This window comes from Dendrobates tinctorius, unplaced genomic scaffold, assembly GCF_039654945.1.
Source record: "Dendrobates tinctorius isolate UK_male_01 unplaced genomic scaffold, ASM3965494v1 ptg000310l, whole genome shotgun sequence".
Classification (NCBI taxonomy): domain Eukaryota; kingdom Metazoa; phylum Chordata; class Amphibia; order Anura; family Dendrobatidae; genus Dendrobates; species Dendrobates tinctorius.
The window spans coordinates 3,480,079-3,503,423 of NW_027361977.1; the positions used below are offsets into that span (position 1 = coordinate 3,480,079).

Here is a 23,345-nt window from a genome sequence, read left to right on the forward strand (position 1 = left end):
ACATCATCAATATACACTAGTGACCCAGTGTCACTGGCAGCCATGCATGCCCAAGCCATCACACTGCCTCCGCCATGTTTTACAGATGATGAGGTATGCTTTGGATCATGAGCTGTACCATGCCTTCACCATACTTTTCTCTTTTCCATCATTCTGGTAGAGGTTGATCTTGGTTTTATCTGTCCAAAGAATGTTCTTCCACCACTGAGCTGGCTTTTTTAGATGTTTTATAGCAAAGTCCAGTCTAGCCTTTTTATTCTTGATGCTTATGCTTAGATTTGGATTTTGATACACCTACCTCCTGGAGAGTGTTGTTCACTTGGTTGACTGTTGTGAAAATTAGAAAAATGTTGTCTCTGTCCAAATATATATGGACCTAACTGTACATGGTTGGGCTCAGCAGAACCGAATCCTGACAGAGATATATATCTCCAGCTCAGTAACAAAATATAAATATATCTATTTTTTGAGGTGTGGGGGGCCCAAATAGAACTTTTACTATGGTGCAGTGTGAACTCTAAGTACGTCCCTGCTTGCAGCGCCATGATAATGAGCGGAATCTGGCCTGTTGCTCAGAGCCCTCAGCTACAGGGGGTTCCATAACCAGATTCCCCTCATCATAAGTGACATGCTAGGCAGGGGGGGGGCAGACATATTTCTTGCACAGGGGCCTCAAGCTGTCAGTGTCTGTTTTTAGAATGGTGTCACATTTGGGTAATTTCTGTTGTATTGACCCCCCAAAGTCAGTTCAAGTGTGAGGTGGTCCCTAAAAAAATGATTTTGTAAATTTTGTTGGAAAAATAACTTTTAACCCTTATAGTGGTCCTAACCAAGAAAAATTATGTTTCCAAAATTGTACTGGTGTAAAGTAGACATGTGGGAAATATTATTTATTAACTATATTATGTGACACCACTCTGATTTAAGTGAACAAAAATTAAAAGTTTGAAAATTACAAAATTTTCCAAATTAACATTTTTTTCATAAATAAACGCAAGTTATATCGAAGAAATGTTACCACTTACGTGAAGTACAATATGTAATGAAAAAACATTCTCAGAATCAGTGGGATTCATGGAAGCGTTCCAGAGTTATAACTTCATAAAATGGTAGTGGTCAGAATTGTAAAAATTGGCTCTGTCCCTAAGCAGTTAGATCAGGTGATTAACACACTGCAATATTTTGGATCCTTTTCAGGTGTACAAGATAAACGTGGATAAGTGCAAATTTCTAGTTTTGGGAGATTATAGTGCTGGATACAGATAATAACAAAATTGTCATGATCCCAGTGCAGGTTTTTGAGCTGCACACCGGGGGTTAATGTCTGGAGCTCTGTGCAGGTTTTGACCTGCACACTTGGGGTTAATGATTGTGGCCTCTTTCTGGTTCTGGGAGAGCTTCATAAACCCCTGGGTAGCTTCGATCCCTGCCAGTTATACTTTTGCCTTTGGCCTAGTGTGCTGACTCCCGTGTGCCTGTTTGTTGCTATAGCTTGTTTATATGGTTCTGACCCGGCTCTGTTTCCCGTTGTGAGTTTGCCTGTTGATTTTGTACTGCGTTATTATCTGTGTATGACTCATTGCCTGTGACCTGACTACTCTCTGCTCGCCCCCTTTGGTACCTTGCAGCTATCTCTGTGTGTGACTCATTGGCTACATCCTGACTATTCTCACTGTCTATGCCCCTGAGTAACTTTGTCTCGCAGTTACTCTGCTAGGAATTGTCTTGCAGCTCCCAGCTCTGTGGAGTTTAGGCCATGCCTCTAGAAGTCACGTGCTTCAGGTCCTGCGGCTCTGAAGTACGCATCTATTCGGTTGCTGCCCGCTCCACAGGTAGCTTTGAGCATGCTTTCGCTTTACTCAGGACCCGCACACTGGCTCAGTGAGCAAGTTCAGTGCGGTGTCTCTGACAATATAACTGGCCTACAATTTTTTTTTCTCTCCTCACTTCTGCAGCATGGACCCAATGTGTGCTTTATCTGAGCAGGTGAAAAGCTTGACTCAGTCACTGCAGAAGCTTAGTTTGGAACACCAAGCTCTGGCCCAGTCCCAACGGCGGGTTGAGGACTCAGTTCAGGGGGTACTTTCCGCAGGCTTCCAGCAGGTGGGGAATAGAGATGTCATTTTAGTCCCACCTGAATCCCCGGTTAAATTGCCAGATATATTTTCTGGTAACAAGGATGATTTCAGGGCATTTAAGGAGGGCTGTAAGCTTTTTTTTTTTTCTTTGAGACCCCGCTCCTCTGGGGATGAGAAACAGAGGGTGGGGGTGGTGATGTCCCTGCTTAGGGGGTCCCCACAAGCCTGGGCATTCTCGCTTTCCTCTTCTTCCCCTGAGAGAATGTCTGTGGATGCATTTTTTTGAAGCCTTAGGGCTTATTTATGTTGAGCCTGATAGACTGCGGTTGGCTGAGGACAAAGTGATGAGTGTCTGTCAGGGGGAGCACTCGGCCGAATGGTTCTGTACTGAATTCAGACGTTGGGCAGCCGAGATTTCCTGGAGTGATGCCGCCCTTCAGGGGCTGTTCCACAGAGGCAAGTGTGAACGTCTGAAGGATGCTTTGGCACTTCATCCTCCGCCTGACTCCCTGGAGGATGCCATGGTCCAAGCGGTTCGCATGGATCGCAGGCTGCGGGCTAGAGGCATCATGCAACGGGAAACACCCTTATTCTTCAGTGGAGATGAGACCCAGACTCTTCCTATGGCTATGGAGGTGAGCGCTGTCACCTGTGAGGGAAAGGAAAGAAGACGCCGCTGGGAAAAGCAGTTGTGTTTCTATTGTGAGAAATCTGGACATTGGAAGGACTGCCCCTCCTGTCCGTCATCCTCCAAGATGACGGGAAACGACTAGGTCTGGGTAGTAATCGAGGAGGCTACCCAGACCTTCAGGTACAATTTTCCTCATGTGCAAAAATGGTGCTGCAGGTGGAACTGGAGCTTGGTTATGGTCCTGTTCAGACTACTGCTTTTATTGACTGCAGTTCGGCTGTGAACCTGATTGATACCAAGGTTATGACTCTTAATAAGATAGGGACAGTCAGGCTTCATGATCCTGTAAAACTTGTGGCAATTGACTCATCTCCTCTTACCCAAGACGGTATCTGTTGCAGGTCTGAACTTTTTTCTCTAAAAGTGGGTTCCACTCATGTGGAGAAAGTAAGTTGTCTGGTGCTAGATAACTTGCCTGCAGGACTGGTACTGGGGATGCCTTGGCTTCAACGCCATAATCCTACCATTGATTGGGTTAAAGGGGAAATCACTCAATGGGGATGCAATAATAAATGTGGTAACCGGGGACATCTTGTTAACGCTGTTAAATCCGTGTCGGTGTCGTCTGTCGATCTGGAAGGTATTCCGGAGTACCTGAAAGATTTCGAAGACGTTTTTTCCGGAAGTGAGGCTGAGGCGCAGCCACCACATAGACCCTATGATTGTGCCATTGATTTAGTACCCGGAGTCAAGTTACCTAAGGCTCGATTGTTCAATTTGTCTGGGCCTGAGCGCCAAGCCATGAAGGAGTACATAGCTGAGAGTCTCCGTAAAGGGCATATCAGGCCTTCTGTCACCTGTGGTAGCAGGGTTCTTCTTTGTGAAGAAAAAAAGATGGTGGTTTGCGGCCGTGCCTCGACTTTCGGGAACTGAACAAGATAACGGTTAGGAACTCTTACTCGCTTCCCCTCATCCCAGACTTATGTAACCAGTTAGCTGGGGCCCAATGGTTCTCCAAGTTAGATCTGCGGGGGGCCTACAATCTGATAAGGGTTTGGGAAGGGGACGAGTGGAAAACTGCATTCCTCACATCAGAAGGACTCTTTGAGAACCTGGTAATGCCATTTGGGTTAACTAATGCACCTGCTATTTTCCAAAATTTCATCAATGTTGTATTTTCTGATCTGATAGGCCGTTTTGTTATTATTTATTTGGATGATATTTTGGTGTATTCCCCGGACAGTCAATCTCACTTGCAACATCTAAAGACAGTTCTCCAGAGACTCAGGGAGAACCAATTGTTCGCCAAATTGGAAAAATGTTTGTTTTTTGTACAGGAGCTGTCTTTTTTGGGGTTGATTGTGTCCTGTGCGGGGTTTCGTATGGATCCTAAGAAGGTGCTGGCAATCGCTCACTGGGTTCAGCCTCAAGATCTCAAGAGGCTCCAGCGCTTCTTAGGATTTGCAAACTATTACTGGAGATTCCTTAAAGGTTTCTCACAAGTGGTTAAACTACTCACGGATCTTACCCAGAAGGGAGCTGATGTAAAAAATTGGTCTGTAATCGCTAAGGAATCCTTCTCAGCGATTAAGAAATGTTTTATGCCTGCCCCGGTGTTGGTGCAACCTGATCCGTCCAAACCATTCATTGTGGAGGTGGATGCTTCAGAAGTGGGGGTGGGGGCTGTGCTGTCCCAGGGTCCGGCCACCCTTACCAATCTCAAACCCTGTGCCTTCTTCTCCAAGAAGTTCTCTTCAGCTGAGAAAACTATGATGTAGGCAATAGAGAACTTCTTGCGGTCAAGCTGACGTTTGAGGAATGGAGGCACTTTTTGCAAGGGGCGGCTCACCCTATCACGGTTGTCACGGATCACAAAAATTTGGCATACCTTGAATCTGCTAAGAGGCTTACTCCTAGACAGGCCCGTTGGTCTTTTTTTTTTTTTTTTTTTCACGATTTCAGTTCTCAATTACTTTTCGACCGGGGTCCAAAAACGTTAAAGCGGATGCCCTGTCAAGAAGTTTTGATCCAGTGTCTCCCCCTGAGCCGCCGTCCTCCATTCTTTCCCCAGGGGTGGTAGTAGCGGGGGTCTCAACTGAGATGGAACAAGAAATCCTAAGGGCTCAGGCCCTAGCTCCGGCAACCAGGCCAAGCGATAAACTGTTTGTTCCAGATTCATTGCGGCCTAGACTTCTGCAGGAGTTTCATGATTCTAGGCTGAGTGCTCATCCAGGTATCACGGCCACTAGAGAGGCGGTAGCCAGGGGTTTTTGGTGGCCTTCATTAAGGTCCGATGTCAAGGAATTTGTTTCTGCTTGTGGCATGTGTGCCTGTTCCAAAAGCTCGCATAACCGACCGGCTGGGGAACTCATACCTTTACTGGTTCCTGATAGGCCATGGACTTATCTTTCCATGGATTTTATTACCGGCCTTCCACCTTCCAGGGGCAATACCGTGATCTGGGTGGTGGTGGATAGGTTTTCTAAACAGGCCCATTTCATTCCCTTGGCAGCATTACCTTCAGCAGAAACATTGTCAAGGTTGTTTGTGCAGCATGTGGTCCGATTGCATGGGGTACCCCTGAATGTTGTGTCTGACAGAGGTGTGCAGTTTGTCGCCAAATTTTGGAGGGCGTTCTGTATGAAATTGGGCATCTCACTCTCCTTCTCGTCGGCATATCACGCGGAGAACAGTGGTCAGACAGAACGCACCAATCAATCCCTGGAACAAATTCTCAAGTGTCTGACCTCCGCCAGACAGGAGGATTGGTGTGATGCGTTACCGTTTGCTGAATTCGCTTTTAACAACCGGGTGAGTCAGTCCACCAACATGTCCCCATTCCTGATTAACTATGGCTTTAATCCGCATTTTGGGGAGTTTTCTCGAGTGGATTCCGGTTGTCCAGGAGCAGAGGGGTCCGTTCAACGGTTAAAAAACCTCTGGGCTGAAGTCCGGCGAAATATCTCTCTGGCCCAGGGGAGATACAAATATTTTGCGGACAAAGAGAGCCTCGGGAGACATGTTTCAGGTGGGAGAGAAGGTTTGGCTCTCCATGCGTAACATCAACTTAAAGGTACCATCAGTTAAGTTGGGACCAAAGTTCATTGGTCCGTACGAGATTATGGAGATAGTCAACCCTGTGGCATATAGGTTGCGTCTCCCCGCCTCCTTAAAAATATCTAATGTGTTCCATAAGTCTCTGTTGAAAACAGCAGGATCTGTCAAAGAGAACTGAGACTGTTGTTCCTCCAGTGCTGGTGGAGGGTCAATTGGAGTATGAGGTCGGACATATTGTGGACTCTCGGCGGGTGCGCCGCTCTTTGCAGTACCTGGTCCACTGGAAGGGATATGGACCAGAAGAGCGCTCATGGGTCCCTGCTCGCTCGGTACATGCGGATCGCCTGGTTCAGCCGTTCCATGCCAAGTACCCGGGGAAGCCTGGGGGTCCAGAGTCCCCCCGTTGAGAGGGGGGTACTGTCATGATCCCAGTGCAGGTTTTTGAGCTGCACACCGGGGGTTAATGTCTGGAGCTCTGTGCAGGTTTTGACCTGCACACAATGATTGTGGCCTCATTCTGGGAGAGCTTCATAAACCCCTGGGTAGCTTCAATCCCTGCCAGTTATACTTTTGCCTTTGGCCTAGTGTGCTGACTCCCGTGTGCCTGTTTGTTGCTATAGCTTGTTTATATGGTTCTGACCCGGCTGTTTCCCGTTGTGAGTTTGCCTGTTGATTTTGTACTGCGTTATTATCTGTGTATGACTCATTGCCTGTGACCTGACTACTCTCTGCTCGCCCCCTTTGGTACCTTGCAGCTATCTCTGTGTGTGACTCATTGGCTACGTCCTGACTATTCTCACTGTCTATGCCCCTGGGTAACTTTGTCTCGCAGTTACTCTGCTAGGAATTGTCTTGCAGCTCCCAGCTCTGTGGAGTTTAGGCCACGCCTCTAGCAGTCACGTGCTTCAGGTCCTGTGGCTCTGAAGTACGCATCTATTCGGTTGCTGCCCGCTCCACAGGTAGCTTTGAGCACGCTTTCGCTTTACTCAGGACCCGCACACTGGCTCAGTGAGCAAGTTCAGTGCGGTGTCTCTGACAAAAATTAGAAGTACTAATATGTCCCTGACTTACCTGGGTATTAAAATTGGAAATGACCCAGGATCACTATACAAACTAAATTTCCATCATCTAATAGACAAAATAATAAGAGAATGATAAAAATGGAGTGAACTCCGGTTATCACTATTTGGGAGGGCACATTTATTAAAAACTAGCTGAAGAGCCCGGCGTTGCCTGGGCATAGTAACCAACTGTGGTTAGTTCTAACAAATTATAATGATTATATTGCATATAAAAACCGTGCATCTAATCCTATCCTGTGCGATACTGACTGCTGAGCTGTGTATCTAATACTATTCTGTGTGATACTATGTGCTGAGCTGCGTATCTAATCCTATCCTGTGTGATACTGACTGCTGAGCTGTGCATCTAATCCTATCCTGTGTGGTACTGACTGCTGAGCCATGTATCTAATCCTATCCTGTGTGATACTGGGCTCCCCCTGCAGTCTGTGTCAGAGGGTGGTCTTTAGGCACAGGAATAAATTGTGTTATTTCCAGCTTTACAGAAAGATGATAACACCATAGAGATAAGAATAATAGGCCTCAGTTACCACAACTGTCTACAAAGAAAACTGTTGCTGATAGCAACCAATCACAGCTCATTTTTCATATTTTAAACAGCTCTGGGACAGCGTGGTGAGTTTTGAGTGGCGACTTTTGTGTTTCAACTTTTATGTGGCGAAGCATGTGGTGGTGTGTGTTCATATCCCCGTGTGTGGTGAGTATCCCATGTCAGGGCCCCACCTTAGCAACTGTACGGTATATACTCTTTGGCGCCATCGCTCTTATTCTTTAAGTCCCCCTTGTTCACATCTGGCAGCTGTCAATTTGACTCCAACACTTTTCATTTCACTTTTTCCCCATTATGTAGATAGGGGCAAAATTGTTTGGTAAATTGGTATGCACGGAGTTAAAATTTCGCCTCACAACATAGCCTATGATGCTCTGACGTGTGACTGTGTAAAATTTTGTGGCTGTAGCTACGACGGTGCAGATGCCAATACATACATACACTTTTCCCCCCCATTATGTACCTAGGGGCAAAATTTTTTGGTAAATTGGATCCCGCAGGGTTAAAATTTCACCTCACAACATAGCCTATGACACTCTCGGGGTCCAGACGTGTGACTGCAAAATTTTGTGGCTGTAGCTACGACAGTGCAGATGCCAATACATACATACATACACTTTTTCCCCCATTATGTAGATAGGGGCAAAATTGTTTGAATTGGAACGCGCAAGGTTAAAATTTCACCTCACAACATAGCCTATGACGCTCTCGGGGTCCAGACGTGTGACTGTGCCAAATTTTGTGACTGCAGCTGTGACGGTGCGGATGCCAATACTTACATACATACATACACACCTACATTAAGCTTTATACAGTTGTGGCCAAAAGTATTGACACCCCTGCAATTCTGTCAGATAATGCTCAGTTTCTTCCTGAAAATGATGCAAACAAATTCTTTGGTATTATCTTCATTTAATTTGTCTTAAATGAAAAAACACAAAAAGAATTGTCCTAAAGCCAAATTGGATATAATTCCACACCAAACATAAAAAGAGGGTGGGCAAAAGTATTGGCACTGTTCGAAAAATCATGTGATGCATCTCTAATTTGTGTAATTAACAGCACCTGTAACTTACCTGTGACACCTAACAAGTGTTGGCAATAACTAAATCACACTTGCAGCCAGTTGACATGGATTAAAGTTGACACAACCTCTGTCCTGTGTCCTTGTGTGTACCACATTGAGCATGGAGAAAAGAAAGAAGACCAAAGAACTGTCTGAGGACTTGAGAAACCAAATTGTGAGGAAGCATGAGCAATCTCAAGGCTACAAGTCCATCTCTAAAGACCTGAATGTTCCGGTGTCTACCGTGCACAGTGTCATCAAGAAGTTTAAAGCCCATGGCACTGTGGCTAACCTCCCTAGATGTGGACGGAAAAGAAAAATTGACAAGAGATTTCAACGCAAGATTGTGCGGATGTTGGATAAAGAACCTCGACTAACATCCAAACAAGTTCAAGCTGCCCTGCAGTCCGAGGGTACAACAGTGTCAACCCGTACTATCTGTCGGCATCTGAATGAAAAAGGACTGTATGGTAGGAGACCCAGGAAGACCCCACTTCTTACCCCGAGACATAAAAAAGCCAGGCTGGAGTTTGCCAAAACTTACCTGAAAAAGCCTTAAAACGTTTTGGAAGAATGTTCTCTTGTCAGATGAGACAAAAGTAGAGCTTTTTGGGCAAAGGCATCAACATAGAATTTACAGGAGAAAAAAAGAGGCATTCAAAGAAAAGAACACTGTCCCTACAGTCAAACATGGCGGAGGTTCCCTGATGTTTTGGGGTTGCTTTTGTTGCCTCTGGCACTGGACTGCTTGACCGTGTGCATGGCATTATGAAGTCTGAAGACTACCAACAAATTTTGCAGCATAATGTAGGGCCCAGTATGAGAAAGCTGGGTCTCACTCAGAGGTCATGGGTCTTCCAGCAGGACAATGACCCAAAACACACTTCAAAAAGCACTAGAAAATGGTTTGAGAGAAAGCACTGGACACTTCTAAGGTGGCCAGCAATGAGTCCAGACCTGAATCCCATAGAACACCTGTGGAGAGATCTAAAAATGGTAGTTTGGAGAAGGCACCCTTCAAATATCAGGGACCTGGAGCAGTTTGCCAAAGAATGGTCTAAAATTCCAGCAGAGCATTGTAAGAAACTCATTGATGGTTACCGGAAGCGGTTGGTCGCAGTTATTTTCGCTAAAGGTTGTGCAACCAAGTATTAGGCTGAGGGTGAAAATACTTTTGTCTGGCCCATTTTTGGAGTTTTGTGTGAAATGATCAATGTTTTGCTTTTTGCTTCATTCTTTTTTGTGTTTTCTCATTTAAGACAAATTAAATGAAGATAATAATACCAAAGAATTTGTGTTTGCAATCATTTTCAGGAAGAAACAGAGTATTATCTGACAGAATTGCAGGGGTGTCAATACTTTTGACCACAACTGTATATTAGATGATTAGCTTATTTCGCATTCTATATCCAATAGAATCGATACCTATATTACTGAAACATTTAGGTGTACAGAGGCTACAGTCAGCATTTAAACGTTTCTTATGGCAAGAGAAAAGACCAAGAATTTCATATAAAAATTGGACTCGTCTAAAATAGAGGGGGGAAGTTCATTACCTTTGATAAGAACTTATAATCTAGAAGCATTAACGAGACACATTAGAGATTGGATTCATGGAACCAGTGGTTTCTCAAACACTATGCTGGAGAGAGAATTAGCGGCCCCCAGTAACCTGCAGATGGTCTTACATTTGTGATTCAGGGAATTTCCATCTCATGTCAAACACAGTCAAACTATATAAACTACCGTTCCGATTATCGAAAATAATCCCTCTATGGGAGGATCCAGGTTTTACTCAGGGCAAACCAAATCAAGTTTTTTAACAATGGAAACATAAAGGGATCACAAAAATAGGGGATCTACCATACTTAATATCAATGAGGGAGGTATACTTGGCAACAATTCTGAGAGAAGTATAGCATAAGAGATCAGCAATATTTTCAAACGATTAGTTACTACAGCTCAGTGGTAATGGATTTTTGGAGAGCGGAAAGGAAAGGTGATTTTGATTCCTTAAAAGGAAGTGCTTAGGGGTAGAATCTTTATCCACATTTCACCAAAAAATTTAAACACAAACTCTTTCTTTTACGACGCCTTAGGTATTTATCCATTGGAATAAAAAGCTGAATGACTGAGATAGAGGGTAAAATTCAGACCGGACGGAATAAAGTCAAGAAAGCAATTATCAGCGTTCAATGGAGAGAAATGCAGTATAAATTGATGCTTAACGCTATATATGCCTTTAATTTCTCATACAAAATTGCCCCAGCACACTATTTAAGGAAATGCCCTAAATGCAATTTACTTTAAGCAAGTCCTTTCCATGGTAACACGGTATTTGGTAATGTCCATCTATCTAAGTGGTTTGGGAAGAGTCCCTTTTATATATAGACAAAATATGGAAAATTAAAATCCCCAAATCCCCCCAAGCATGTCTATTCCATTACATTGTAACAGAACAGCGAGAAGGCAGTGACAAAGTACTATCTATCCAGATATACATGTAGCTCTATTGGTGGTCGAAAAATGCATTCTGAGAAACTGGCTTAAGACATCCCTTCTATCCGATATAATCAATACCCTAAAGATGTTATTAATATATGATAAACTTGAGACAGGAAGACAAAAAGAAAAGTTAAGAAATAAATTCTTTAACAAATGGAAAACTTTCATTGAGTATAGCTATACACAACGAGAAAATTCACAAGTGATGAAGACATTTCAACACACCTCATGGTATAACATGAAAGAAATCAAGGTACAATTGGTATATTAAAAATATAATTAGTCAGACACAAGCATATATTAACCTTTAGGCTATGTGCACACGTCCAGAATTGCCGTGGAACTTTCCGCAATTCCCTGCCGTGGGAAATACGCATGCAGAATTGGCATGCGTATTCCCGCTAAACACTAGCGTTTTGCAAGCGTAATTAGCTTGCAGAATGCTAGCGTTTTCCAAGCGATCTGTAGCATTGCTTGGAAAACTGATTGACAGGTTGGTCACACTTGTCAAATATAGTGTTTGACAAGTGTGACCAACTTTTTACTATTGATGCTGCCTATGCAGCATCAATAGTAAAAAGATATAATATTAAAAATAAAAGAAATAAAAAATCATGATATTCTCACCTTCCGGCGGCCACTGCAGCCTTCTCGAGCCTCGCAATGCTCCTGGCATCTCCCGTTCCCAGGGATGCATTGCGCGAATGACTTCTGATGACGTAGCGGTCACGCGAGACTGCTACGTCATCACAGGTCATTGTCGCAAGGCATCACTGGAAACGGGAGATGCCGTCAGCGTGGCTGAGAGGCGGGAAGGCTACGGGGGCCGCCGGAAGGTGAGAATAACACGATTTTTTATTTTAATTCTTTTTTTTTAACAGGGATATGGTACCCAGGGCCTGGAGTCTCCTCTCCTTCAGACCCTGGGTACCATCCAGCACATGATCTGCTTACTTTGCGCATGGTGGGCATGGCCACATGCGGAAAGTAAGCGCATCAATGCATTCCTATGTGTGCGGAATCACCGTGATAGCGCACAAAGAATGAGCATGCTGCGTATTTTCCTGCCATGTGATTCTGCCGCGGAAAAATATGCAGCCTTAGCACAGCATTGGAAAACCAGAGAACAACAGGTGTTTTGATAAAAATATAAAGAATCTTTATTGTTAAATACCAAAGGTTAAAAGGCATAACAAATATGGACAATGCATTTTAATAGGCACCAAAAAACCAGCATGTATGACGCCAAGCCATCAAAAATGAAGTATCTATAGTAGTCAAAGTGACTTTCCCCAGATGGTAACCCCCCATACACGAATGGGTTAATCCCCAGAATCACCAATAGAAAGTCCCGGGACGTTGCCGCTGAGCCTTGGGTGTATTTACTCGCTTTTATCCCCCCTCCTTCCTCTTTGGTTCTTAGATCAGTCTCATGGCATTGCTTGCATGCCATGCGGGACATTGTGGAGGCTATATGGTTAGCCAGGTCCCAATTCATTGCCATATGACTTTCTATTGGTGATTCTGGGGATTAACCCATTCGTGTAAGGGGGGTTACCATCTGGGGAAAGTCACTTTGACTGCTATAGATACTTCATTTTTGATGGCTTGGCGTCATACATCCCGGTTTTTTGGTGTCTATTAAAATGCATTGTCCATATTTGTTATGTCTTTTAACCTTTGGTATTTAACAATAAAGATTCTTTATATTTTTATCAAAACTCCTGTTGTTCTCTGGTTTTCCATCATTTCGCAGTGGAGTGGCTAGTGCACTTATAGGGTGTGTGTACACCCGGTGCAGTGAATTATGAGTTTGGTGGTTGATATACTATTAGCACAGCATTGCGGAATGCCATTGAATTCAACGGGTTGCATTTTGTATGCATTTTCGCGGCAAAAAAACTTGGCAAAAACTATTACAATCCGCAACGTGTGCACATAGCCTAACACAGACCCATATGGGTCATTTTGAATAAACATGTGTAAATATATATATTTTTTGTTTGCTTACTTTGCTGTTTGTTTTATCTCACTGCCTATGGTTATGAAGCGTTATAGATTGGAAAATGTAATAGTTTAAATTTATTATGACAAAAAAAGAAAATGATAGGAGGTTTGAGACATTTATTTATAATTATGTGGATTGGTGTACTGGTTGCATTAATGTACTGTATGTCTTGAAAACTTATGAACATAACTTGTTTGAATTCGACTCAACAAATAAAGATATAAAAAAATTAAAAAATGTCATGAGCCCAAAAACGGTACCAATAAAAATGCAAAAAACAAGTACTCACATGAACGTCGGCCAATATATGTAAAAATTATAGTGATGCTAAAATTAGTTTTTGATAAGAAAATGTCTTAGTGTGTGACCGCAGCAAAGAGAAAAACCCAATGCAAAGCTGGTATTGCTGGAATCGCACCGACCCGAAGAATAAAGTCGCCTAATCACTTGTAACACATGAGGAATGGCGTGAAAAATAAATCCCAAAGATAGAAGTACAGCACAGCGCATATTTATCCTGCACTCTACGCTGAGCACTTACACCAGGGTTTCCGTGTAAATTTCTGAAATAAACGACTCAGACAGGACCCCCAGCCCAAGAATTCCTATGATGAGGCAGATGGAGGCACTGGACACCATCTGACTTCTGATCCTGCGGTGTCCATCTTTATATTAAGAGTGCATAAAAGTGCAATCAGCCATAGTTTTGTGCACCTCTGAAACACGGCTGAACAGAAGCCAGATAGAGTCCACAGTAAAGCTGTTGCCTCATTACAGCGAATGGATTCCTCAGTAGTTTCATTTGTCACATCACTCAAGAGATTTAAATGGAAACCCCAAAGTGCCTATCGTAGAGGGCCGGATAAATATGATCCCAAAAGTTATATAAAAAGTTCCCAATACAAGCTTCAACTAAGTCCACAGAAAAGGCAAGTACCCACTTAGGTCAGTCATCTGTCAAAGGAAATATAGGGGGGATTCCAGGTTACTGGTAGTACAAAGGTGCTGGAAAAATGAATTGGCCTCGCTACCCCCACCATCCCCCCAAAAAAAGTCAGCAAATTCTGTGCTCCCAAATCCCTCTCTTCTGAGCCCCCAACAGTGTGCCTAAACTGCAGTCAGTGTCTACATGTTTGGCATATCTGCAGCGATGAGAGCCTGACAAATTTACGGGTGCATGAGCTGGGCACAATGTACAGACACTACAACATACTGCTCATTACAACAGTTTGAAATATTCACTCGCAACATCCACTGCTGATTGTTTCTGGGACCCATGGAGTCAAAATAGTCACACCTGTAGATAAATTCCCCAAAGGTTATAATTTCCAAAATGGGGTCACTTGAGGGGGAATTTTGCTCTTCTAACACTTAAAGGGATTCTGTCACCTATTTTTTGGCCTATAAGCTGCTGGCACCGCCAACAGGGGCTTATCTAAAGCATTCTATCTTGTCCTCTTCTTTCCTTCCTGTCATGGGTCCGGCGCAGGTGCACTGTTCTGCCCTGTTGAGAGTCCTGCAGTGCGCAGGCCCCGAGAAAGATTAGGCGCCTGTGCACTGCAGTATTCTGCTCTGCCCTCAACAGGGCAGAGCAGTGCAACTGGGCCGGAGCGACGACAGGAGGGAAAGAAGAGGACGACATCGTATGAAGATGGGAGGCGCCGGATGGCAACACCCATCGGACCAAGACCGGACCGCCCCCCGGTGAGTATAATCTAACTCCTTTTTCTTCTCTTTCAGGTTACATTGGGGGCTTATCTACAACATTACAGAATGTAGATAAGCCCCTGATGTCGGTACCGGCAGCTCATTTGAAAAAAGGGGTGACAGATTCCCTTTAAGAGACCACGGCAAAATTTTCAGTTAGTCTGATTTTTCTCTTTATAGGTATATTTTTGAGTAAAATGTAAATTGTTCTTCTATTCTATAAACTACTGACAACATGTCTTGCCAAGTCCTAAATTTTGTATTTTCAGAAAATGAGAAATGGTCCATCATCGTTTAGAAACAACAATACTAATACTTTAACTCAGGAAAAGTTCAGAAATCAATATTTTGTGGAATAACCATTGTTTTTAATCATAGCTTTCATGTGTCTTGGCATGCTTTCCACCAATCTTTCACACTGCTTTTGGGTGACCTCATGCCACTCCTGGTACAAAAATTTAAGCAGTTCTTCTTTGATGGCTTGTAACTATCCATCTTCCTCTTGATTACATTCCAGAGGTTTTCAATGGGGTTCAGGTCTGGAGATTGGGTTGGCCATGACAGCGATTTGATGTGGTGGTCTTTCATCCACATATTGACTTACCTAGCTGTGTGACATGATGCAATGTCCTGCCGGAATAACCAGTCATCGGAGTTGGGGAACATTGCCTGAGCAGAAGGAATCAACTGTTTTTCCAGGACAACCTTGTATGTGGCTTGATTCATACGTCCTTCCCAAAGATTGACATGCCCAATCCCAGTCTTGCTGAAGCATCCCTAGATCATCACCGATTCTCCACTAAATTTACGTCTATCCATTAGATGACCAGGTGTTGGGCAAAGCAGAAAATTAGACTCATTAGAGAAGATTACCTTACTCCAGTCCTCTATGGTCCAATACTTATGGTCTTTGGCAAACTTCAGCCTGGCTCTCCTTTGCTTCTCATTTATAAAAGGCTTTTTTCTAGCTTTACATGACTTGAGCCCTGCCTCTAGAAGCCTGTTACGAACTGATTTTGCCATGCAACTCACCCCAGCAGCCATTTGCCATTCCTTTTGTAGGTCACTTGAGGTCATCCTGCGATTGCTGAGTAACATTCGAATAAGATGACGGTCATCCCGATCAGTGGAGAGTTGTTTTTGCCCTCTGCTGGTTTGTAGCTTTGTTGTCCCCCATGTCTGCTGCTTGACCTTGTTGTAATGGAATGCCATCTTAGAAATTTTAAGGATGGAGGCAACATGACGCTCACTGTATCCCTCTGCTAGTAAAGCCAGAATTGAGCCCTTCTGTTCCTCACTCAAGACTTTTCCTTTCAACTCCTTTGGCATGGTTTAAAGTTATTTTTTAATTGCAATATCTTTTGGGATATTACTAGCACTTGTTTTGCCATCCAGCTTGTCCCATTGCAAGAGGATTGTGAACACCACAGCAGGGTTTATTTTATACTTTAATTCATTAAATAAGATTTGGCTCAGGTGATCACCTAATCAGAAGCACCTTAACTAGAATGAGGTGTACTCTGGCTGGAATTCAACTGACACTGGAATGGCTGTCAGACATGTAGAGAAGCTGATTTTTAGAAAACTGTGCAGTGGCCTCATTTTTGACAGAGCTGTATATGCACACACATACTGTATACACATAAACAGACACACTGTATACTGCACATGTACACACAGAGAAACACATACATGTATACTTACCAGGTTCTGCGGCTTCACTTGTACAGATCCATTCCCAGGACAGTGCTGGGAGCAGCCATGATAAGGATTCAGGAGATAACACAGACACACAGGGCTGCAAGCATCTTCCTGGCCAGGCTATGACCTTTGCTGTGCTGTAAATCAGCCCCTCCCCCTCACTCAACTTCTAACCTGACAGCAGGGAGAAAGAGCAGGAAAGGGGGGCTTGGGAGTAGCTACGGGACTACAGTGGATGCAGAGTTATTCAATGCTGTACACCCTCTGGGCACTTCAAAAAAGGGGCTGCAAATGCAGGGGGCCCCCTTTGTGGGTGGGGGACCCAGGCATCTGCCTGCCCCAAACGCCAGCCCTGCCTGAAAGGTGACATCAACCCCACAAATATTACCCCATTTGCCACCGCTACAGGGCAAGTAGGAAGAGCCAGGCAAAGCGCCAGAATTGGTGCATCTAATAGATGTGCCTTTTCTGGGCAGCTGCGGGCTGCCGTTTTTAGGTTGGGGGGGGTGCAATATCCCTGGCCCGTTACTAGCCTGAGAATACCAGTCCCCAGTTGTCCGCTTTAAAAGGCTGGTTGTCAAAAATAGGGGGACCCTACGCCGTTTTAATTTAAATTATTTATTTCATTAAAAAAAGAGTGGAGACCACTCTCTTCTTGATAACCAGCCTTGCTGAAGCTGACAGCCCCCAGCTGTGAGTTTTGTCTGACTGGTTATCAAAAGTAGGGGGAACCCACCTTTTTTTTTAATTACTTTATTTATTTACAGCGCAGGAGCAGCAGATGAATACTCCCATCTGCCACTTCTGCTGTCAGCTTTTAGCAGCAGCAGGGGTACGCGGATGGGTGTAATAGTCTCATCAGCTGCCACCTGCTGTCTCTTTTATTACTTAAATGTAACTCATCATTCACCCCTGATTGTGCCGATCGCCGGCAGAGCAGGGGAGAATGATGAGAGCAGTGTTAAGCACTCAGCGCCAGGGAACAACGCTTACTGTAATGCTTCTTCCCCAGCGCCGATGTGTGTCACATGGATGACATCAATGTGTGTTATGTGTATGCACATGTGGGACGTTTTATGACCCTTGCTGACATTAAAAAAAGGACATGTCAGCGTGTTTTGCCCACAGACACACGGTCCGTGGAAATACACTTACAAGTGCACAGATCAATTAATTGATTAGGCAAATAGCGCTCCGTTCCTCCCAAGTCTCTCCTCATGGCTAAGTAGTACTGTACCGCCACATATGGGGTATTGCCACATTCTGTAGGAATTGTGGGACAAATTTTGGTGCCATTTTTACCCACTTGTGTGAAAATGTAAAATCTTTGGCAAAAACAAAATTTTGGTGGTAAAAATGTAGTAATTTTGTCCTCATGGGAAAGAAAAAGGATGTGTCGGCTGCTGAGAACCAACAAATTGTGGAGTATTTATGTCAAGGCATGACTATAATCAACATTGCCAAGACACGTCATCGCGATCATCGCACAATCAAGAAGTATGTAGCCGATTTCCAGCACACACGTGTGCGTGCTGAAAAGGAAAAATTGAGGACTCTTTCCAACAGGCAATTGCGTCAGGTTAAAAGAGCAGCTGCAAAAATGCCTTGTCATAACAGCAGACAAGTTTTTGAAGCTGCTGGTGCCTCCAGCGTCCCCCGAACAACAAGATGCAGGGTCCTTCAGAGGTTTGCAGCTTTGCGTAAGCCATCCTGTCGACCACCTCTATCCATTACACACAAGCAGAACCGGCTCCAGTGGGCCAAACGATACATGAAGACTGACTTCCAAACTGTTTTGTTCACCGATGAGTGCCGTGCAACGCTCGATGGTCCAGATGGATGGAGTGGAGGATGGCTGGTTGATGGACACCCCATGAAAACACGGCTAAGGCGCCAACAAGGAGGAGGTGGAGTAATGTTTTGGGCTGGAATCATGGGGAGAGAGATTGTCGGCCCCTTTAGGATCCCTGAAGGGGTAAAGATGAACTCCATAATCTATATGGAGTTTCTAAAACAGCACTTCCTGCCATGGTTCAAGAGGAAGAACCGTGCTTTCCGCAGCAAGATCATTTTCATGCATGATAATGCACCGTCTCATGCTGCAAATAACACATCTGCATCTCTGGCTGCTATGGGCATAAAAGAGGACAAACTTATGGTGTGGCCACCATCTTCCCCTGACCTCAACCCCATTGAGAACCTCTGGAGCATCATCAAAAGGAGTGTCTATGATGGCGGGAGGCAGTTCACATCTAAGCAACAGCTCCGGGAGAGTATTCTGTCCACATGCAAAACAATTGAAGAACAAACCATCCAAAAACTGACAAATTCAATGGACGAGAGAGTTCAGAAGCTTCTTTCGAACAAAGGGTCCTATGTGCAAAGTTTAGACTTGAAAACTGTTTGATTTCATTTTGTAATAAGCTGATAATGCTTATAATTTCACAATTGACCATTTTTTTTGTTCAAAATAAAAATAAAAAGGTTGAAAACTCTGCTGTGCATAATAATTTGGAACATGCATTTTGAGTCTTTCTTACTTTTAAAAATATACTGTTTTCATAGGCAGTTTGTTCAAAAACATTGCAATTATACTAGAATATTAGATGACTGGAAAATAACAATGACTGCAATAATCATAGAATCGTAGAGTTGGAAGGGACTTCCTGGGCCATCTGGTCCAACCCCCTGCTCAAAGCAGGATTCGCTAAATCATCCCAGTCAGATGTCTGTCCAGCCTCTGTTTGAAGACTTCCATTGAAGGAGAACTCACCACTTCTCGTGGCAGCTTGTTCCACTCATTGATCACTCTGTCAAAAAGTTTTTTCTAATATCTAATCTGTGTCTCCTCCCATTCAGTTTCATCCCATTGCTTCTAGTCTTTCCTTGTGCAAATGAGAATAAAGTTGGTCCTTCTACAATGTGACAGCCCTTTAGATATTTGTAGACAGCTATTAAGTCTCCTCTCAGTCTTCTCTTTTGCAAACTAAACATTCCCAAATCCTGCAACCTTTCCTCATAAGACAGGGTTTGCAGACCGGTCACCATTCTGGTCGCTCTTTTCTGAACTTGCTCCAGTTTGTTGATGTCTTTTTTAAAATGTGGTGCACAAAACTGGACACAATATTCCAGATGAGGTCTGACCAAAGAGGAGTAGAGGGAAATAATGACTTCACGTGATCTAGACTGTATGCTTCTGTTAATACATCCTAGAATTGCATTTGCCTTTTTTGCTGCTGCATCACACTGTTGACTCAGTCTGTCTGTGATCTATTAGTACACCCAAGTCTTTCCACATGTGCTGTTGCTTAGCCCTATTCCTCCCATTCTGAATATGCTTTTTTCATTTTTATTGCCCAGATGTAGTACTTTGCATTTTTCCCTGTTAAAAACCATTGTTAGTTGCTGCCCACTTCTCCAGTTTATTTATATCTTTTTGAATCCTCTCTCTTTCTCTTCTCTAGTATTAGCTATCTCTCCTAGCTTTGTGTCATCAGCAAATTTAATCACTTTACCCTCAATTCCTTCATCTAAATCATTGATAAAGATGTTGAACAATACAGGGCCCAGGACAGAGCCCTGTGGTACCCCACTTGAGACATTCTTCCAACTGGATGTGCAGCCATTTACGACCACTCTTTGGGTCCGATCACTAAGCCAGTTATGAATCCACATAACAGTTGCCTTGTCCATTCCATACTTAGTCATTTTTTCAATAAGGATTGTATGAGATACTTTGTCAAATGCTTTGCTGAAGTCAAGATATACTATATCTACAGCATTTCCTTGATCCACCCAATCAGTGATTCCGTCATAGAAGGAAATTAAGTTAGTCTGACATGACTTATTAGTTACAAACCCATGCTGACTCTGTTTAATCACTTCATTCTTATCCAGGTACTGACATACATGTTGTTTAATAATTTGTTCAAAGATCTTTCCTGGTATAGAAGTCAGACTCACCGGCCTATAGTTGCCTGGGTCCACCTTCTTCACCTTTTTGAAGATAGGAACAACATTTGCTCTTCTCCAGTCTTCTGGGACTTCTGTTCTCCAAGAATTTTCAAAGATTATGGAGAGGGGTTCAAAAATTTCTTCTGCTATCTCCTTCAGTACTCTGGGGTGTAATTCATCTGGACCTGGAGACTTGAATTCATTTAGGTTAGCTAAGTGTTTCCTCACTATCTTTCTGTTTATAGATATCCTGGATTCTTCCATTCCCTTAATAGGACAGTGAAGAACAGTTGATGTTATATTTCCTTTTTGAGAGAAAACAGATGCAAAATAGGAATTTAAAAATTCGGCCTTCTCAACATCCTGTCTTACCATTTAATCATTTTCATCCTGTAAAAATCCTATAGCATCTTTGACTTTTCTTTTACTTTTGACATATCCCCAAAATCCTTTATTATTGCTTTTGACATCTCTTGCAAGCCTCAATTCATTGTCAGCTTTAGCTAATCTGATTTGAGCCCTGCAGGTTCTGCAGACAGCATTACAATCATGGCCAAAAGTTTAGAGAATGACACATATTATATTTTCACATGATCTGCTGCCCTCTGGTTTTTATGTGTGTTTGTCAGATGTTTTTATCACATACAGGAATATAATTGCAATCATATTATGAGTAACAAAAGGTTATATTGACAGTTAGAATGAGTTAATGCAGCAAGTCAATATTTGCAGTGTTGACCCTTCTTCTTCAGGACCTCAGCAATTCTCCCTGGCATGCTCTCAATCAACTTCTGGATCAAATCCTGACTGATAGCAGTCCATTCTTGCAAAATCAATGCTTTATTTTGTCTGAATTTGAAGGTTTTTGTTTGCCACCCATCTCTTGATGATTGACCACAAGTTCTCAATGGGATTAAGATCTGGGGAGTTTCCAGGCCATGGTCCCAAAATCTCTATGTTTTGCTCCCTGAGCCATTTAGTTATCACCTTTGCTTTATGGCAAGGTGCTCCATCATGTTGAAAAAGGCATTGTTGATCGCCAAACTGCTCTTGGATGGTTGGGAGAAGTTTCTCTTGAAGGTCATTCTGGTACCATTCTTTATTCATGGCTGTGTTTTTAGGCAAGACAGAGAGAGCCCATTCCCTTGGCTGAGAAGCCACCCCACACATGAATGGTTTCAGGATGCTTGACAGTTGGCATGAGACAAGACTGGTGGTAGCGCTCACCTGGTCTTCTCCGAATAAACCGTTTGCCAGATGTCCCAAACAATCGAAAAGGGGATTCATCAGAGAAAATGACTTTACCCCAGTCCTCAGCAGTCCACTCCCTGTACCTCTTGCAGAATATCAGTCTGTCCATGATGTTTTTTCTGGAGAGAAGTGGCTTCTTTGCTGCCCTCCTTGAGACCAGGCCTTGCTCCAAGAGTTTCCGCCTCACAGTGCGTGCAGATGCACTCACACCTGCCTGCTGCCATTCCTGAGCAAGCTCTGCACTGCTGGTAGCCCAATCCCACAGCTGAAACACTTTTAAGAGACAGTCCTGTCGTTTGCTGGTCTTTCTTGGGCGCCCTGGAGCCTTTTTGGCAACAAGGGAACCTCTCTCCTTGAAGTTCTTGATGATGCGATAGATTGTTGACTGAGGTGCAATCTTTCTAGCTGCGATACTCTTCCCTGTTAGGCCATTTTTGTGCAGTGCAATGATGACTGCACGTGTTTCTTTAGAGATAACCATGGTTAACAGAAGGGAAACAATGATGCCAAGCACCAGCCTCCTTTTAAAGTGTCCAGTGGTGTCATTCTTACTTAATGATGACAGATTGATCTCCAGCCCTGTCCTCATCAACACCCACACCTGTGTTAATGGAGCAATCACTGAAACGATGTTAGCTGGTCCTTTTAAGGCAGGGCTGCAATGATGTTGAAATGTGTTTTGGGGGATAAAGTTAATTTTCTAGGCAAATATTGACTTTGCAAGTAATTGCTGTTAAGCTGATCACTCTTTATAACATTCTGGCGTATATGCAAATTGCCATTAGAAAAAAATGAAGCAGTAGACTTTGTAAAAATTAATATTTGTGTCATTCTCTAAACGTTTGGCCATGACTGTATATTCTTCTTTAGATATGCCTCCCTCTTTCCATTTTATAAACATTTTTTTCTTCCTTTTTAGCATGTGCTTAAGTTCTGTGTTCATCCATCCTGGCTTCCTTAAATGCTTCCATTTTCCCTCTTTTCGGAATTGTTAACAATTGTGCTTTGAGAATTTCATTTCAAGATTTCCCATCCTTCCTGGACATTTTTGTCTTTAAGGATATCCAGCCATTGGATCCCTCCAATTCTCTTTCTGAATCCCTTAAAATCTGCCTTTCTGAAATCTAACCTTGACGTCTGAGTCTTCACAGGTCTTCCTCCTCTAGTTATCCAAAATTCTAAAATAGCATGGTCGCTACCTCCTAGGGTCCCAGCCACTTTTACCTCCTCAACCATTTCCTCCCTGTTTATAAGGATTAGATCCAAGGTAGCAGTTCCCCTTGTTTTCTCCCCTACCTTTTGGAAGATAAAGTTGTCAGCAAGAGAGGATAAGAATTTCCTTGACCTGTTGGGAATCTCTCTCAGACAAAACTAACAAATGTCTGGATAGTTGAAATCTCCCATGACAACTATGTCATATTTTTTGGAGAACTTGGCCATTTGATGCATAAAGAGTTCATCCATATCTTCAGCTTGCACAGGCGGCCTGTAGTAAATGCCTACAATGGTGTCCTTTCCATTGTTCTGTCCTTGTATTCTTACCCAAACAGTTTCCACAGAACTCCCAGTCTCTGAAGTTGCAATCTCTGTGCAGATATACGCGTTTCAAACATACAATGCGACACCTCCTCATTTATCAAGTCTGTTTCTTGCAAATAAGTTGTATCCTTCTAGTCTTGTATTCCAATCATGTGTATTGTCCCACCAAGTTTCAGTGATTCCAATGACAACAGATTTCTTTTCCTGTGTTAGAAG

The 23,345-nt window shown here is 43.3% G+C and overlaps 1 protein-coding gene across 6 annotated transcripts in view; it reads right to left on the reverse strand.

Annotated features, from left to right (window-relative positions):
* SERAC1 (serine active site containing 1) overlaps window positions 1-23,345 on the reverse strand; it is a 1,540,408-nt gene that overhangs the window by 1,420,083 nt on the left and 96,980 nt on the right. The gene's annotated exons all lie outside the window — the stretch shown is intronic.